A 19686-nucleotide genomic window follows, 5' to 3' on the forward strand; every position below is an offset into this window, starting at 1 on the left:
CAGAGGGTTTGAATGTGTTTCCAGGGTCATGGACACTGTTTTCTGTGGATTACATTTCCTCCTTAATAAGAACTCCCAGAGCTCAGATGACACTGCAGTATCCTGTCCCCTCGCCCCTTTTGGTGTTGGTAGGGAACCTCCTGTTCTTTCCTGAGCTTAACCTCAGTCATTTCTATCCTTATGGCCCTTATACCAATTCCCTGGGAGGTGAGGTCTGGCCCAGCAGACCTCCACTCTGACACAGTGAAATATGAATGAGAATGACATAAACTCAGGACATGTCCCAAGTCAGGAATCTACCATGTGCATTACATGGTCCCTGTCCAGAGAGAGCTTTCTACATTTCAGTCAGGTGGGGTGGGCAACAGGCTGGAAATTATTGCACTGGCTGTGGAGCAGTGCAGGTCTGGAAGAAAGAGAAGTTCTATGATCCTAAATCATCACAGACTACGTTATAGAATGCAGCCACTTTCCTATCAAATGCAGCACTTTTTGCCATTTTGCCCATATGCTTGTATACAATAGATAGCTCTTTAAATAAGCTCAAACAGCTTTAAAAAAAAAAAAGGTGCATGCCCTTACAAAATGGAAAATGAGATTCAAATGCAGATAAAATGTATCAATTAAGGAGCCCTAGTCAGTCCCTGGGCTGCCACAGTTTATACCTTTAGAGAAAACAACCATTCTCCAAAGGTTTGGCTACATCCTAATTATCCAGTGGGGAATTGGTGTGTCTTTGGAGGAAAACATTACTAAGGGCCTTTAGCATAAGCTATCTCCAAGAAATTCCCTGCAGAGGCAGAGGGAAGAGAATCAGGCCAGTGCCAAACTCAGGCACACATTCTTGTATCAAGAGGCAAACATCACTGCATCCTTTTTTTTTTTTAAATCTGGGAGTTTCTCGGGGATTCTTTGAATAGCAAAGTTTGTACGTCTTTTAAGGCACTTCTTATCTCATATCTTAAAATATTTCTCTGAGATTTGCTCATGTTGTTTTCTTGGACTGGGCTGCCCTTTCTCCCTTTATCTGCCTGGCAAACCTCTGTTTATTACTCAGAGACTCTTCAAGTGGCCCCTCCCCACAAAGCCTTCCCTGACCCTTGACACTCCCAGTAGAAAGATCAGCTCATCTAATTCTGCTGGGGAGTGAAATTTGAATGAGAATGACATAAACCAGGTGCTATTCCCACTTTGCTCCCGGTACACCTGTTCTGGATCATTCTTTTTTTTTTAAAGATTTTATTTATTTATTTGACAGAGAGAGAGACACAGCGAGAGAGGGAACACAAGCAGGGGGAGTGGGAGAGGGAGAAGCAGGCTTCTCGCTGAGCAGAGAGCCCAGTGCGGGGCCCCATCCCAGGACCCCAGGATCACGACCTGAGCTGAAGGCAGACGCCTAACGACTGAGCCACCCAGGCGCCCCTGGAACATTCTTTGATCAGTTCATAGAGCACTCTGAATTGTGTTTCACGGCATCTGTGCTGTGAGACCTTTACCCTCACCCTCACTTTCCACATCCCCAAGCACCCTCACTGGACCTGGCTCTCAGGCTGCGAGGGTCAGTGAGTGTCTGAGAGCTGGCTGCAAGCCTCTTTCAGGTAAGATATTCATCTCTCTTCCTTGAGATATCTAGTACAGGGCCTCATATGTAGCAGGTACCCTAAAAATATTTGTGAAATGAACAAAAGGAAGTGAATTACAGACCCTTTGCAATGGAAGATACTGAGGTACCAAGAGTCTTAGCAACTTTTTTAAGGTAGAGTGTGTGGGTTTGTTTTTTTTTAGATTAATTCTCCCCTTTATCATTACAGTTAGCTAAAAAATTGCCAGGCAGCCCACAAAACAGGATTTGCTTTAAGACCAACCCACAGAGTTGGTGGGAGACTAATGGCACTGAAACCTGCTGGGCCGGGCCACAGTAGTGTTTAGCTAAGCGTCGAGAGCATTAAGAAGAAGGTCCGGGCTGGAGGTGTGAGGTGTGCAGCCCCAGCTGTGGAACCTCCATGATGTGACTGCACATATCCATCCTCACACATTTGCAGGGTGATCACCACTGAGAGTGTACATAGATGTAGATGGACGTTCCCGGGGCCCCAGTACGTGGGCACAGTGACTATGTGGGGGGCGACAGGAGTTGGGGAGAGGGTGGTCAGCAGGATACCTGTCAACATGGCCGGAGTGGTCCCAGCCACCATGCCCATGGTGACACCGTTGCTTCTAGGTGGAGGGATGGAGGGATGGGAGCAACGTACACCATCACCTGCATGCGGTCGGGCTGCAGCCCCTTGGTGTAGTGGATGACATGAACAGGCGGGGTATACGGGGCTGTGTGTAGTCCGTGCTTTGCTGTGTGTCAGGACTCTGCTGGGAGTAGGCACTTCGCCTGGGGTCCACAGCGGTCTGGTAGGGGTTGGGGGAGGAGGAGTATGGTGGTAGTGCCCCACTGGTGGGAGAGCAGGCTACTTTGTAAGGTGTGCGAGAAGTGTAGCCTGTTTGGGAGCTGCAGCTGCGTAACCTATGGGGAAACCAGTTGGATGACCACTTCCTTTGGCATTTGCATAGGAAACCCCAGAAAAAGCAGGGCTATAAACAGGATTCACGATTTCAGGAACTGCCCACGCATTCCGGTCCGCACCCAGCTCCACCTCCCTCAGGCCTCCAGCGGCCCGGTCAGCCCCACTAGACAAAGCGCAGCCAGCGTTCCTCCTGTGGGCACTGCCAGGCCGTACCCTGCCCAGGCGCCAAGCGACCCTGAGCTGCAGGCCTGACCTTGGTGCCACCCCTAGAGTGTGGGGGCCCAAGAATGAGTTTGTAGGATCTCACTTTGGGATGCTAGCTTGAGAAATTTCCAAGCGATGTGACATTAGAAGGCCCCTCTCCAAGAGAGGTGCCACAGGATACCTTCTAGGAGAGGCTGACCTTTAATAAGCCCTTTGGTGGAAAACCAGTTACTAAACCAGCTTGGAGGGGACCCGAGAGCAACCAGCTCACGGCTGGTTCTGCCCCAGAGTAAATAATGGGATCAGCCCCAGTGGTGTCACTTCCATTTTGAAAGAAATGTTTCATTTATAATCATCTGCCTGTGGCATCAGAAAATAGTCTGATGGTCATTGGACAAATGATGCGTTTGTGCCTTGGCCCCAGGCTTGTTCCCCCCGGGCAGAGCCTCTGGCTCTTGGCTGCCCTTCCTTGCCAGTATGCTCCAGTGGTGCTGGGACTTTCAGCCCCTGGCACAACATGTGTCTTTAGTTCCCAACCTAGAAGCTTGTGGGGCATCATTTCTGGGTATTTATCCTCCCACTTTTGATCCCTGAAGAATGATCTCCCCTGGGTCCCCTGTACTTGGCCTTGGCACTGTTCCCTGATTGATCAGGCAGAGTGGGAGCTCTCTTTGCCTGAGTGGCCCAGCTCCCAACATAAACACCAGTTCATCTTAGGCTACAGCTGAATGGCAATGCCAAGACTGCAGGGCTAGGTGGAGAAAATGTCACCCCTACACAGTCATCCAGCCAGGGGCCTGCTTAGGACCCCTGAATCCATGGAGGAGGAAGAGGCCAGGACTGCTGGGCAGTTACCCAAGGCATCAGGAGCTCATGGGTGCCCTTTGCAGTGGTTCTCTCTCACTGTGTCTGGGAACCACTGCAGGGTCTGCTGTCCATTCCACTTCTCCAAGCTGCTAACTGCAGGTGTAGTCTTGGAGGCCATTTTTCACCAGATGTGGGGAATGCAGACAAACAGATGTTGGAACTTCCTGATGAGTGTTGGAGCAGAAGCCTCAGCACCCCTGTGCCAAAGCTCCTTATGTGGGGAAGCAGGGGGCCCACCTTACCGAACCCCACCCACCTGAGGATCTAGCTGAATCCTGATTGGTGCAGTCTCTTCTCTTCCCAGGGGAGCTGGGAAAGGGGAAGCCTGTGCCTTCTGCCCTTCCTGGCTCTTCCCACCTCTTAGCTCCTATTCTGAACCTCTCATATCCCACCCCATGCTGACCCACCCCACCTTCTTGGGCATATTGAATTCACTGAATAAAGCTTCATAGATGCCCATGGGCCTGACACAGACAAGACAGGGATGGATGTGACACCGTCCTTAGCCTCAAGGAGCCCACAATCTGCTGGGACAAACAGATGCTAACAGCAAATTGGGCACTTGGCTGTGGAGCACAGAGGAAGATGCTGTTCACAGGGACCTGCTAGGGTTGGCAAGGCTTCTGTGGAGAGGGCATTACTGAGCACGGCCTTGACAACAGAGTAGGAGTTCTCTGGGTGGTTGAGCAGGAGACAGCCCTGCCAGTGGAGGGGACAGCATACACCAGTGTAAAAGAGCATGGCACATTCCGGGAGCCACAACTGATGGATTGCCACATGGGAGAGATACAAGAGATGAGGCTGGAGAGGGTGACCAGACTACTAGAAGGGCCTTGCAGACCGAGTTGGGTGCTCACTGTATTCTGAGGGCAACAGAAGACTGCAGTGAGGGTACAAGGAGACTCTGCCCTTTCTTCTTCTTTTTTTATTTTTATTTTTATTTATTTTTATTTTTTCTAAAGATTTTATTTCTTTATTTGACAGACAGAGACACAGCCAGAAAGGAAACACAAGCAGGAGGAGTGGGAGAGGGAGAAGCAGGCTCCCCGCCAAGCAGGGAGCCCGATGCGGGGCTTGATCCCACGACCCTGGGATCATGACCTGAGCCGAAGGCAGACGCTTAACGACTGAGCCACCCAGGTGCCCCTCTTCTTCTTTTTGTAAAAAAAGCTTTATTAAGTTATAATTAATATATATAAACTTTACTAAGTTGTATATAATATTCATTAAGTACTATATAATATATATATAAACTGAACGTACTTAAAGTGTACAATGTGGTGAGATTTTTTTTTTTTTTTTAAGATTTTACTTATTTACTTGACAGACAGTGAGAGGGGGAACACAAGCAGGGGGAGAGGGAGAGGGAGAAGCAGGCTCCCGGCTGAGCCGGGAGCCCGATGCGGGGTTCAATCCCAGGACCCTGGGATCATGACCTGAGCCCAAGGCAGACGCTTAACAACTGAGCCACCCAGGCGCCCCAATGTGGTGAGTTTTAACATATGTATACACCTGTGATACCATCACCACAATCTAGATAATGAATATATCCATCACCCCCAAAAGTTTCCTCGTGTCCCTTTGTCGTCTCCCCCATCCCCACTACCTCTAGGCAACCCCCCATCTGCTGCCCTGTCAGTACAGCTTAGTTTGCACTGTCTGAATTTTACATAAATGAACTCATTCAGTATGTAATATTTTTGTTTGTTCTTCTTATCACTCGCCATAATTGTTTTTGAGATTCATCCATGTTGTTGTATGTATTAACAGGTAACTCCTTTTTATTGCTAAGTATTATTCTTTTGTATGGATAGACAATTTGTCTATCTTCAGCTATTGATGGGCATTTAGGTTGTTTCCAGTTCTGGCCTACTACACATTAAGGTGCCATCGATATTTGTGTGCAAGCATTTGTGTGGATATGTACTTTTATTTCTCTCAGGTAACTATCTAGGAATGAAATGGTCATGTCATATGACAGATGTATGTTTAACTTTTAAAGAAATTGCCACACTGTTTCCTAAGTGGCTGTTTGATTTTGCAGTCCTGTCTCAGACATACCTTCTTCTGACTGGCTACGGACTGCAGGATGAACCTTCAGAACTGAGTCTCCATGTGCGTTTGCCCAGCTAGTGACTACAACTGAAGGCTTGAGACATGTACTCCTTGGGACCAGGAAAGGGAAGGAGGGTATCCTGGGATTCTTTCCTAAAGATGATGTCAGAGACTTGGCATCATTTCGAGAGGCTTGTTTGTCATCGATACTGCCTCAGGAGCTGGGGGAATTGAGTAGCACCGAAGGGTAATGAACTAAGGGCACCTCCAGCTCAGAACTTGAGAAAATCCCTTTGGACCTAATGAGGCCATAGTCCCACAGATTAAAGCCCAAATTCCACAGAAATGAATTTTTGTGTAAATAAATGATTTCAGAAGCTTATGTGGGGGCACCAGCCAGCTGTGGGAATGGCTGTGGTCTCTGATTCAGGGCCCTGTTCCAGAGAAGTGGCATCCTGGCCAGATGATCAGGAGGAGCCATAGAACCGAGGGCTCCAGAGCCCCGGGGACCCCCCAGGTGAAGGTTGCTAATCTAGGTATATTCTCCACAGATCGGAGCTATGGAGCAGAATCCAGGACTAGAGGGCAAGACCAATGTCCATGTCCTTCTGGCCACTGCTGGGACCTGGCCTTTCTGGACGCTCATATCTGTAGGGTGTGAGCCCCACCAGAGTTGTGAGTGTGCTGTTCATTCATTCACATTCATTAGTGCTTCTTTGGAACCAGAGATGACTCAGGCAAATTGGGGTCAGGTTGTGAAATCCTCCAGTCTCTGCCAGGTCTTTGGGTGGATTGTACAGAAGGGACACAAAATAGTGATTAGATCGGGCTTGTGTTTTAGAAAGGGACCCTGGCAGCCAGTGTGGAGGTTAGACTCAAGTGTGGATAGTTCGTGGGCAGGGAGGTCATTAGGAAGAGGCGAGGGAAGATCTGAGCAGGCAGCAGCAGTGGGAGGACGAGGGACTTGGGACGGATATGTGGAGGAGAAAGAGAAGAGTCAGCCCCACCCCACGGCTGCCAGCTCTCTTCTCTCATGGCTTTAGTGACATTGCTACCTCGCAGTTCCCACCAACCATGGCTTGCATAAATAATAAATACATGGAGGGATAGAAGGATGCTGTGTGGCTCCACCCATGCTGCGAGCACCTGCCTAGCAGGCATCCTTCACTGAGGTGAAGATGGGAACTGCAGCTGTCCTCCTGGTTCAACAGGATGTCACTGACTCATGTGTGACAGCTCTCAGCATGGACTGACTCGGGGAGGCTTAGTCAGTCACCTGGGAAACAACGGCACTGTGGTCCCTTCTTGCCCCAGATTCCCAAAGCAGTGAGGGACTCCCAAAACTTTAAACCTTTAGGAAGGAAAGGCCCCAATTTCTCATGAAGACCTCCTCCTTGGGGCAGAAAGGGAGGGGAAGAGAAGCCAGAGCTTGGTAGGGAGATCAAAGGTCTCCGCTTGATCCCTGTTAATGAAGTGGGTCTTAGTTGTGATCACAGAATGTTGATATCACGTGACCTTTGTCTGGTTAAGCACAGTGAGTATAGCACTGTTGAGGTACGTTTCTGTGGTTTTTACTGACCTGCTGAAGGCTCCATCCACAGGGGACCTCAGAATGGTGCTCACCATAACCAGAGTTTACCCTCAAAATAGTGTGGAGGGGCAGGGGAGGAGGGATGGAGGGGTTCTGGGCAGGGGCCACTGGAGTTGCATGATGTGGAGGAAAGAGTGCTGGTGACATGTGGGAAAAGCCTAGAGTCCTGGGTTCCAGTCCCCTTTGCCACGTCCCCTGGGCGACCACAAGAGGGAATCACTTCACCTGTCTCAGCTGATCTGGACTCTGATCACAGGGGCTGCAAGTCAGCGTCTATGTCTGTGTTCCGTCGTCTTCAGTCTGGGCCCCAAGAGGGTCAAAGCACTGGGCACAGACCCTCTGAACTGGGTTTGTGAAAAGATAGATCAGAGATGTTCACTTTGAACAGTTCAGGCTGTGACTTGTTGGCCGTTGATGCCAAGTGTTGAAAGTGAGTGAAGGGCTAAACTTTTAAATCAGGGGCCCAGCCCTTAGCTTGCAGCCCAAATTCCACAGAATTTGACGGAGGTTTGATTTGGTCATGAGGAACATGATTGTGCATGGTCATTTCCTCCTGGCCCAGGGGCTGCTCACAAGTCTTTTGAATCAGTCTTAGTGTTTCAGAGCTGGGAGAGCACTGAGTGACTTCCTCTCAACCCTTTGTTTGATGTGAGAGGAACCAGAGGCCCAGAGAGGGTGGAGGAGCAGTGGAGGCCCTGGCCAGAAATGACCAAGCTTGTCCACATGGGCTCTGAGGGCTCCTGGGGGACCTCAGTGCTTGGTGTTCTGGGCTGCTGTACAGGAGGCACGCAGTGGTCACTGCCTCGGAACGGCCTTGGCCCTGTTCCCTGCCCTGTGGCACCACCAGCAGGGCCCTCCTGCCCTTGTCCATTGAACCTTTTAAAGAGAGCCTGCCTGGTCTTGCCTAGTTGGTGAATGGCCTTCCTCTCTGCCAGGCTATTGCAACAATAGCAGCAGCAGGAGCGGGGAAAGTGGTTCAGGCACAGACAATGGAGGTGAGAAGCCCAAGGGTGGGGAGGGGACAGCAGAGGTCCAGTGCTAGAAGATAAGGTTTATGATGAGCTGGGTGGTGTGTGGCACACAGAAGAGATAAACCCGTTGTTGTTTTTCTCGGTCCAGGGCACTTGCCTGGATTTGATGATAAAAACCAGAGCCAGGCCCCAAGTGGTAGTGCCAGCCTGAGAAATCCAGGGTAGGAGGCCTGGCGATGAGCTGTTTGGCCCCTGGCCAGATGGTACAGGCGGGGCATCCCTGGACCCAGGGCATGAATTCCTGCCAATGACTCAGGAACTTTAGAGCCGAGGGCACCCTGTAAATCTCCACAGCTCTGCCAAGGGTCCTACCTGGGGTGATGGCCTCAGGTGAGTGAGGAGGAATGTGGAAGATCTGGGTAGGGCATGGCCCGAGGAGGGAGGCTGTGATCTTTGAGCTGTATTTGTGCAGCAAACCCTCCCCCAGGCCTCCTGGTGCTACCTGGGAGCTGCAGATGTGGGCTGTACAGTCCACAGTGGCGTGAGTCACCTACACAAAGCTTCTGGGATTTTCTCTGTATCCTCCATGCCCTGCCTTCTCAAGCAACCTGGCTCCTTCCTGCATGAGTGATGGAAAGGGAGGAGCAAGCAGCCACACAGGGGGGCCCTCAGCTCCCAGGCCTTCCACCCACAAGGATGGGAGGGAGAGTGACCTGGAGCTCTTGCGTGTCTGTGTTGGGGGATGGTGGGGGAAATGAACAGGCTGGATGAGCCTCTGATCCTGGCTTCCTGATGGTCACTGAGCCCTTCCAGAGTTAAACCTCAGATCCTTCGGATTTGGGCAGACACTACCCCCTCGCTCTCCCCTCATGCCCTAATATCACCAGCAGTGCCCTTACACCTGGCTCTTTGACCTTCTTTTCTTCCCTCTTCCAAACCTTCCCTGCTCCCTGGCCCAGCTCAGTCCTCTGCCTCCTGCCCAAAGCCTTCCCTGCTGTACCAGGCCTTGCAGACCTCCTGCCTTCATCTGTTCCCATCTCTATACCAGTCTCAGGGAGGGCAGGTAGCTGATGTGGGAGGCATCCAGAGAAGGAAGGTAGACGGAGAGCAAGACCCAGCCAGCTTATCTATAATTGAGCAGGGGCCTGGAGTAGAGAACACCCAGGAAAGAAGGCCTGAGGAGTGGTCATCTCTCTGGCATCTGTACCAGCAGGGGCTGGGAACAGGGATAGACAAACAATGGGAGCCCTGGTCAGAGGGACAGGCTGATAGGAACAGGCAGGTGTTTCCCTGGGGGTACTAGTCGGGGCTGTGATCGGTGGAAGAGATAGCAAAATAGACGAAAGGCCAGAGACCTGGATCTGGGCCTCTCTGGATGGTGAGGCAAAGGCTGAGGCCCTACCATATGCAGCTTCCCTTGGGACTCTTGGTAGCAGGAGCCGGGCAGTAGGCAGGGTGAAGAGATCTGATCATGAGTCACTGGAGAGCCCATTTTGGGTGCAGAAGGAGACACCCGCCCCCCCTGCTTTGTGGAGCCCTACTTATTAAATGGGGCAGTACCTCTTCCTGGCAGTTTTGGAGCGCTCACTGGAGGCAACCATAGGGCCTTTAGCATAGGCAGCTCCACCCCATCCTTTACTCCCACTCCAGATACCACAAGTGCATCTGTGCCTGAGAAGGGCCACTGTGGGTGGCTGGAGGTATTCTCAGCACCAGTTGTCACAGCCTGGCCCAAGTCATTACCCAGCAACCAGCCCATCGCAGATGAGGAACTCAGCATGGTGGAACGGCAGGCACCCACTCGTTTTGAGCAAAATAGGGTCCCCAGCAGCACAGCCCTGAGCCTGCCTTCTGCCCGTGAAAAGGCCTCATGGTGTCCCGGGTTCCCCCAGCACTTCAGGGGAGTAGTGTCTGGAGCTGAAGCCCTGGCCAGCCACAGACCACACACCATGAGATTGACTAGCAATAAAATACACCAATTTAAAATCATAAGGGAATTGCAGATTAAGGCCACAAGGAGATACCACCACACACCTATTAGAATGGTCAAAAGAAGAAAAAAAAAACCCTAATTATATCAAGTCCTGGTCAGGATGCAAAGCAACTGGAACTCTTAGACATCGTTGGAGGGGATGCAATTGGTGCAGCCACTTTGGAAAACACTTTTACAAGAAGCATCTTCTTGTAAAGTTAAGCATTCACTCACCATATGACCCAGAAATCCCAATCCTACATATTTACCCAAGAGAAATGAACTTATCTTCACACAATAACCTGTATGCTACCACTCATAGTGGCCCTGTTCATAATTGCCCCAAACTGAGATAACCCAAATGTCCTTCAACTGGCAAATGGATAAACAAACTGTGATCCATCCATACAGTGGGATATTCCTTGGCAATGAAAAGGAAATCAAACTCTCAAATGTATGATATGATATGAGCAAAAATAGGAATCAGTCCCAAATGTGTTATGCTAAGTAAAAGAAGCCAGACTCAAAAGGCTCCGTGATGTCATTCCAGTTACATTTTGGAGAAAGCAAACCTATAGGGACAGGAGAGAGATCAGGGGTTGCCAGGGTCTAGGAGTGGGGGTGGGTGTGGAGGGGATTGACTACAAAGGAGCACAAAGGAGTGATGGAAATATTTTATATGTTGATTGTGGTGATGATTACACAGCTGTGCATTTATCAAAACTCATACACTGTATACTACAAAGGGTGGATTTTACTGCCTATAAATAATACTACGTTCAACCTAACTTAAAACATACACGCACACATTAATCACAGCCACTGTTTCTGAGCACCTACTAGGCCTGGTGCCAGGGGCTCTGAGTGTTTTCTCATCCATGCACTCATTTGCTCGCTCACTCAGCAAGCATTTATTGATGCCTCCACCAGGTGCACAATGCTAGTTACTCCTCCCTAACACCTTCAAGCCACATGGCTCCCTAAACTGTATAGAGAAACTAGCAGGAAGATGCGGCCAGAGCCCAACCCTGGGGGCCTACAGGTGAGCTTGAAGATTCTCTGTGGGTACATTTCCATGGGGAGAGGAATTCTGAGCTTTGTCACCCCCTCAAGGGATTCTGCAACTCAGAAAGAGAGACCAAGGTGAGGAACGAATCATAAGGACCTGGGCAGGGTTTGCTCCCTCTCTGAGGTGCTGGTCTTGCACGAGCTGGCCAGGCCATGCCCCTCACAACTCTGAATACAGAACTTGAACTGGGATGGAGCTCTGGGGTTCCAGGCCCAGTTAGGAACACAGTTTTTTTGCGGGGTGGCTTGTTCTCTGCTTGGGAGCTATCTGTGTCTGCCCAGCTCAGATGGGAGTAATCCTGGCTTCTCTGGTAAGAATCCAAATGTGGGAACCCCCTGGATAAACCCAGCATGTGGGGTACACAGTCACAGGAACACTGTACAGCAGTAAAAATGAGCAAACCAGAGCTGCATATATCAGCAAGGATCAATCTCAAAACTACAGTGTGGCGTGGAGAACAAATGACAGGGTAGACAATATATGACACCATTTAAATATTGTTTAAGAGTTGAACACCTTGTATTTATATATGCAGATTCTTCAAAGAGATCAAATTACATTTAAAAATGCTTTTTTATTTTTTTCAGTTTTATTGAGATAGTTTACACACAGCACTATATAAGTTTAAAGCATACAGCATAATGACATGACTTACATATATTGTAAAATGATTACAACAGTAAGTTTATTTAACATCCATCATCTCATATAGATACCAAAAAAAAAAGGTTTTTTTCCTTGTGATGAGAACTTTTATGACCAACTCTCTTAGAAACTTTCAAATATACAATGTGCCAGTGTTAACTATAGTCATCATGTAGGTTAACTATGTTTAAAGACACAAAATAGTACCTTATGTTGTGTTATAAACTTAAAAATATAAAGACATGAACAAGAAAGGTGCATACCAACTGGTATGCGTCTGGGGAACTGGATTAGCTCTGGGGAAGGTGTTACCAAAAAAAAAAAAGCAAATATGGCAAAAAGCTAACAGATTAAACAAATATAAGATGTATGACTTAATTCAAGGTGATGTGTTGCATATTGTTTTCTTTACTTTCAGTTGAAATGTTTCATAATTAAGAAATAATCCAGAATGTACCTTGAAAACATTACACTAAGTGAAATAAGTCAGACACAAAAGAACATACATTGTATGGTTGCACTTACATGAGGTGTGTAGAGTAGAAATTCACAGAGAGAAAGTACAGTACCGGTGACCAGGGGCTGGGGGAAAGGAGGATGGGGAGTTACTGTCTGATGAGTACAGAGTTTCAGTTTGGAAAGACCAAACCTCTCTGGAGATAGATGGTGGTAATGGTTGCACCCCAACATGAATGTACTGAATGCCACTGAACTGGACACCTAAAAATATGACAGTGGTAAATTTTACGTTATGTATATTTTATCACAATAAAAATAAATAAAAACAAGCCAGAATAGGCAAATCTATAGAGACAAAGTAGATTAGTGGTTGCCTAGGGTTGGGGAGGATGCCAGGAAAATGGGGATCATCAGTAAGGAGTGCGGGGGTTTCTTTTTGTGGTAATGAAATGTGATAATGAGGTGCCTGGGTGGCTCAGTCATTAAGCATCTGCCTTAGGCTCAGGTCGTGATCCCAGGGTCCTGTGATCGAGCCCCGCATGGGGCTCCCTGCTCAGCGGGAAGCCTGCCTCTCCCACTCCCCCTGCCTGTGTTCCTGCTCTCGCTATCTCTCTCTCTGTCAAATAAATAAAATCTTAAAAAAAAAAAAAAAAGAAATGTGATAATGAAATGTTCTGAAATTGATTGTGGTCATGGATGCACAACTGCAAATATACTAGAAGCCATTAAATTGAATGCTTTCTTTTTTTTTTTTTAAAGATTTTATTTATTTATTTGAGAGAGAGAATGAGATAGAGAGAGAGAGCATGAGAGGGGGGAGGGTCAGAGGGAGAAGCAGACTCCCCGCCCAGCAGGGAGCCCGATGCGAGACTCGATCCAGGGACTCCAGGATCATGACCTGAGCCGAAGGCAGTCGCTTAACCAACTGAGCCACCCAGGCGCCCAAATTGAATGCTTTCAATGGGTGAAGTCTGTATCTCAATTAATCTGCTTTAAAAAAAGTCAAGGGGTGCCTGGGTGGCTCAGTCAGTTAAGTGTCCGACTCTTGATTTCAGCTCAGGTCATGATCTCAGGGTTGTGGGATCAAGCCCCAAGTCAGGCTCCGTGCTCAGCAGGGAGTCTGCTTGGGATTCTCTCTCTCCCTCTCCCTCTGCCCCCCCCCCCCCGTGTGCGCCCCCCCCCCCCCCCCCTTCAAAAAAATTAAAAAATCTTAAAAAAAAAAAGGCCAAAAGAAGGGAAATCCTTTCTGTGAGAGCTACTGTAGTAGAAGCTGAGGTCTGTCTGGTCTGAACCTGGCTGTGACATGAGTTTCTTGGAGTCATCGGGAGCCTCCAAGCCTCCCCCACCCCCTGTGACATAAGGAGGGAACCTTGTCAGCCCGGCTTCCAGGGCTGGAGCCATTACCATATCCATGGGGTTCTAAGAAGGAAGCAGAGTCACAGCGTCTGCAGAATGAGGTTAATGAGAATCCGCTCCAGACTCCAGGGGTTTTGAGCCTTAATTAATACTTGTGAGGCCCTCAGTGATTGTGAAATCAGAGGTTCTATAAATCTGTATGGCGGTGGCCGTATTAGTACCAGCACATTACTCGAGAAAGTACCAGCCTTCGTATCACTGACTTAGCTCCCTGGAAAGGCTGGGCCCGGGGTGCCCAGGCCAAGCTGAAGCTGTCTCTCTTGCCCGCCCCTTGTCTTGCTTTCTAGGCCACTCTTGGGGTCCAATTTGTCTGGACCAGCCTGGGCTTCAGGGCCCCCCTCCCTGTCTTGAGCGCTGTGACCAGGCTCCTGTGGACAAAGACCTCTGCTTGGGGGTCTGAGGAGGGAAACCAGGCATATTCCCCCACAGCAGTCTCGGTGACTTTCACTCCACACCTAAAGAAGGTGGAGCATTTCCTTTTCTACGAATCTCAGGACTCCGATGAGAGCACCTGACACCTTCCCAGGTCGCCATCCTTACTGTATTTGATGTGTCTCCCGGGACTGTGGGTCCCTGAGGGGAAGAATGGCCCTGCCCTCTACCCACAGTAATCTGGGGGCACGGAGCCATCCCATTTTACCTTAGCTTGGGTCTTTTCTGCCTCATGGCTCCTTCCTGGTCCCCCCAAACAGCCTCCCCCAGCAGGACTCCATGGCACAGCCTCTTTCCTCCTTTGTTCTGGCACTGTCCTCCAGGATAGATTCTCAGACCACATCATCCTTTGGGCTACCCACTCAAGAACACCTCACACCAGACTCAGGGGTCCTATTTATGCTAGACATCTTGATGCCATGCAGAGCCATCCCCACCTGGCAGAGCTTTGTTGCCCTTGGACTCTGTGGACTCATTTGTAACTGCTGGGATGGTTCTCTGGCCAGAGGGGTGGTGGTAGATGGAGGCACAGGCTGGGAGCCAGCATCTATGGCCCCCAGTGCCCTCAGCTCTGGGGCTGGGACCCCGAAGGTCTATGAACCTGAGGATCTGCAGCCCAGGTTACCTCCCTCATTCCAGGGGACCCTTAGCCCCCAGTGCCTGCTGACCCTGGGGCTGTGACCCTGGGCCAGCGTCTGGTATGTGGGCCTCTCTAACCAACCCTTTTGATGAGTGCCTGCTAAGACCTGGCACATGGGGTGCCTGGCTGACTCGGTTGGTGGAGCTTGCACATCTTGATCTTGGGGTCATGAGTTTGAGCCCCACAATGGGCATAGAGTTTAATTTTTAAAAAATTAAAACTAACTAACTAAATAAAAATAAACTTATTAACGACAGCAACAAAAGACCTGGTGCAGCTTTTCCCCCACACTCGATCTTATTTCTGGGGACTAATCCCTGCTCCCCGCATTTCCCCGAGGTATGTTACATCCTGATGGGTGCAACTTGTCACTCCTGCTGGGTAGCTCTGAGGATCGTAAACATCATCCTCCATGTCAGCAGCCTCTACCTTCCACTCTTCATCCTGGCTTCCTGACAGACTCAGACATTGCTAGGCCTTACCCAGGGCCTGTCAAACCAGATGGGACTGAGGCCAGAGACCCCCTCAGGGCTGATAGAGGCCTCTTCCACGGCCTTCTCAGGGGGACAGTGTAGTATCACGGTTAGACCTATAGGCACTGGAGTCGTCTTCCTGGGTTCAAACCATATTTCTACCTTTTACCTGCTGTGTGACCTTGGGCAAGTTGCCTAACCTCTCTGTGCATCATTTGTAAAATAAGGGCAATCATAATACTGTACAGGATTGTTGGGAGAATTAAATGAGATCATTTATGGGCAGTGCTGGGCCTGGCATACAGTAAGTACCCAAGGAAGATCAGCTGTCAATGGTGCCAAACTTGCTGCTTCTGAATCTCCTTGAGCATCCATGGTCCTTATTTAAGAATATGTACTGGGTGGGGGGGGTGCCTGGGTGGCTCAGTCATTGAGCGTCTGCCTTCGGCTCAGGTCATGATCCCAGGGTCCTGGGATCGAGCCCCACGTCGGGCTCCCTGCTCCACGGGGAGCCTGCTTCTCCCTCTTCCGCTCCCCCTGCTTGTGTTCCTTCTCTCGCTTTGTCTCTCTCTGTCAAATAAATAAAATCTTAAAAAAAAAGAATATGTACTGGGGGAAGAAAAGAATATGTACTGGGAGGGCACCAGGCATCTTGCCCAAGCCAAGGTGACCCCTGTGTACAACCTGCCCCCAGGCCTGCCCCCAGCCTCCACCCCAGCTGAGGGGGTGCTACCCACAATAGATGGATGCTGAAACTCCCTCCCCAAAAGCTTATCTCTGCAGCACGCCCAGTAAGTGCCTCCCCGACCCTGCTGACCACTTCACACCCCACCCAGCTGCTTCTGAGGGTCCAAGGTAGGACACTGAGGCTGCTTAATGAGGGGGTACAGGCCTCTGCCTAATCAGACCATCCCGGACAGCTTGGAGAGGCCGGTTTTCTTCTATTTATAGTTACACTTCTCTGCCATTATGGTGCATCTCTAGTTTGGGAGCTCTTTTATTATGTTTTCTTGATGCCTTCTTCATGTGGGTAAGTGGAAAAATAAATGAAAGGGAAAATCAGTTTTATGGTTAGGAAAAACTGCCAGGGGGCAGGGCAGGCTTTATGTTCACTGCCTTGATGGCACGTCTAGGGTGTCCTGGAGCGTCAGAACAAGACACGACCTTTCCTGGGTGTGGTTATGGGTGCTCATGAGGTAGGGTGCCCTTGGCTATAGGAACAGACTGGAGCTTGAATACTGGCTTTACCATTTGCTCCCTGGCTGCCCTTGGGTAGGTCATACCTCTCCAGGCCTCATCTGCCTTACCTTTAAAATGAGATCATAGGCTGGCTCACCTTCCTGGTGGGCTGGAATGCACGGTCCCCTTGGAGATGACAAAGGGCAGACTAGCAGCAAGAGCAGGAAAGGCTGAGGCTCAATTCTGGCCTGCCCTAGGTGCCCCAAACCCCCGTCTCCATGCCTATTGGGACCCACAGAACTGCTACCCCTTCCCACTTTTCTGCTGTGACCAACTCCCCTGGGAGGCAGGGGAGCCCAGAGTGACCAGGCCAGGATGAGAAGAGCAGTCCTGTCTGGAATAAGGACTGTCCTGCAGCCCCCCATGGAGAGGTAGGAGTTAAATGGTCATAGTGGGTCACCAAGTTGCAGTCACAGATCTCCCTGGCACATGAGTCCATTTTAGGAGGGTGGCCTGGCACTTCTCACTATGGAGCAAGGCCTGACTTATTTTAAGCTGGTTGGAACAAAGGGCTCGGTGTCTCTGGTTTGTGGTCTGTGCACATGGCAAGGCTGTGGTGGCAGGGACACCAGCAGGCCCAGCTCGCAGCCCTCATCTGACCTACTGTGGGCCAGCGTGCCTGCAGGGATGCCCATTCTCCATCCCAAAAGCCTGGCTGGACTCAGGCTGAGTGGATAGGGAAGGTCCATCCATAGGCTCCTGCCTGAGGCACTTGAGCAGGGCAGGGCAGATGGCTGGATAGCCAAGGTCATGTCCAGAGGCTGTGGCTGGGTCAAGGTCACTCAGCCATGATCTGTACAGGTCTTTAGGCGGAGGGACTAGGACCACTTTGTGAGATGGGAAAGCTGGGGCAGGGAGCAGGCAGGGGAGGGTGGAGGAGGGGCAGGTGGGAGGAATGGGTGGGTGTAGCACACAGCTGTTATACTTGAGCCAGACCACCTGGGTTTAAGCCCCAGCTTGGCCAGTTACCAGATATCGTATGACCTTGGGAAGTTACTGAACCTCTTTGTTCCTCCACTTACCCATTTACAAAATGGGGATAATGGCAGTAACTTACACCAAGGGCCACTGAGAGGGTTAAATGAGTTCAGTGTAAATCACTTAGAACCAGGCCTGGCACTTGGTCAGTCCTCTGTGGCCCAACCCTGCCCTGCCCCTGCTTTGTCCCTTTGTGAGTAGATGACCAGACAGTTGGTCACCTGTGCCCCTCTCCTCTTGTAAGGGGCAGGAAAGGAAGGACCGTGGCCTTCGGGCAGGCAGCGAGGTCAGGGCAGGCTCTCCCTGTAACTTCCTGGCCCACGTTCTGCTGCTCAGGAAGGGACATGGGCCACATTCTCAGCTTTCCTCCACACCCCTCATCTTTTGTTGTTCTTGTCAGTGTGTACCACGTCTGGTACCCTGCCGTGTCGGTCAGGACCCTCAGTGACTCTGACACTTTGGTTTTTCCTCTCAGTGGCGCCAGTGACGGTGTACCTGGCTGCCCAGGTTAGCGTACCCGATGTCCTTCATGTGAGGTGCTGCCCAGCCGTCAGCAGGTGTGGCTGTCCGCAGACTCAGGACTGCATGGCCTAGTGGCCCTGTCCCAGAACAGACTTGGATTCTGGTCCAGGCTGCTGCACTAGCCAGATGTGTGGCCTCCATCAAATCACTGGGCTGCTCTGAGCCAGTCTTCTCCCTGGCCATGTAGGGATGATGATTCCTACCTCAAGGGTCATTTGAGGACTGGATGAGAGAACAAATGGAAACACCCGCCTGGGGCCTGCATTTAGGAGCTGCTCAGCTCCTCCCACAGACCTCAGTGACTCACTGGGGGAGCAGGGGACCCAAGGACCAATAGAGCGTGTTCTGCCAGTTTCATTTCCTTCATTCCTTACCAGTCTACCCCCCATCTGCCAGCCCACCACCTTTGTCCTTGTTCAGGCCTCTTCAGACCTCTGTTCTCACCCCTCAGTCCATTCTCCACACTCAGAATGAACCTTAGAACACATGAATCAGATCGTGGTACTCTCTGCCTACAACTGTCTATGGCTTCCCACTGTCGTCAGGGTAAGTTTCAAGTTACTTAACCAGACCCATGAGACCAGTGTGATCCGTCCCTGCCCACTACTCATCACTCTTAACCGCGACTGCTGCCAGCATATTCCATATTCCACAATTTGCATGGAGTGACTTGTCCCCTGGACATGCCTTGCACTTTACATCTCCAGCTTTCATCAGCAGTTCATGGAATAAGCTGGATTTGGCTTCTGCAAACCCCCTCTCCCTCAACTCTCTCTATTGGAAAAACTCAGGTAGCCACCATTGAATAATCAAATATATATCCTATTCAGACCTTTCCCTACCTCACCGTGGGAAGCCTCCAGGGGGGACAGCAGGTTGTGGTGTGCCTGTTTTCTTTCTTGCTCCAGCTCATCCTCCATTTGCTAGCCGCTCTGTTATCCCTGTCTTTGAGGATGGATTAAGGTGGGGGAGTGAGGAGGAGAGAGAAGCAAGAGGCCCCAGAAGGGCTTCTTTTCCCTGGATCTAGAATCTGACATTCTGGCTTTCCCTGTGGCACATAGATAACTTCTGGATCTTTCCCAACTGGGCACTTTCATGGGTTCCTCAGAGACCCTTCTCCCCCCTTCCCACTAGGAACCCCCAAACACAGTTCTTTTGCATGGGGTTCCTCCCCCCAAGTGGCTGCTTATGGCCCACCCAATCCTCTTTCACTGCCTCCTCACTTGGGCAGGATTCCTTTAGGATGACCCCAGGCCAGGTCCTGTCTGTTGGTGGTTTGGGGGTGAGTGTGGAGCCCAGGCATCTGTAAGATGCTGTGAGAAATTTGGATGTTAACATTCTAAAAATGTGGAGGATCCCCCGGAGGGATTGTGCAGCAGGGGAGTGACATGATTAGTGTCTACTGTGACAATGCAGGCAGAAGACTGTGGTGTCTTCCCTGGGATGGGGGCTGCAGAAGCAGCACAACCCCCTGCTAGTTGCTGACAAAAGCAGGCAGCAGAGGAAGTGGCCTTGCTGAGCTGGTAAAGCTTGGAGCTGCTTTCTGCCTTCTCAAGTTGGGGTCCTCAAGGGGTCACATCCCCAGAGCCTTGTGGAGGTCAAGCTTGAGTCACGGCAGCTGAACCGGGACTCTCCCC

General features: G+C 50.4%; 1 pseudogene; it reads right to left on the reverse strand.

Annotated features, from left to right (window-relative positions):
* Positions 1–2047: 2047 nt before the first annotated feature.
* LOC110594121 lies at positions 2048–4047 on the reverse strand (annotated as a pseudogene).
* Positions 4048–19686: the final 15639 nt, after the last annotated feature.

Source organism: Neomonachus schauinslandi, chromosome 16, assembly GCF_002201575.2.
Source record: "Neomonachus schauinslandi chromosome 16, ASM220157v2, whole genome shotgun sequence".
NCBI lineage: Eukaryota > Metazoa > Chordata > Mammalia > Carnivora > Phocidae > Neomonachus > Neomonachus schauinslandi.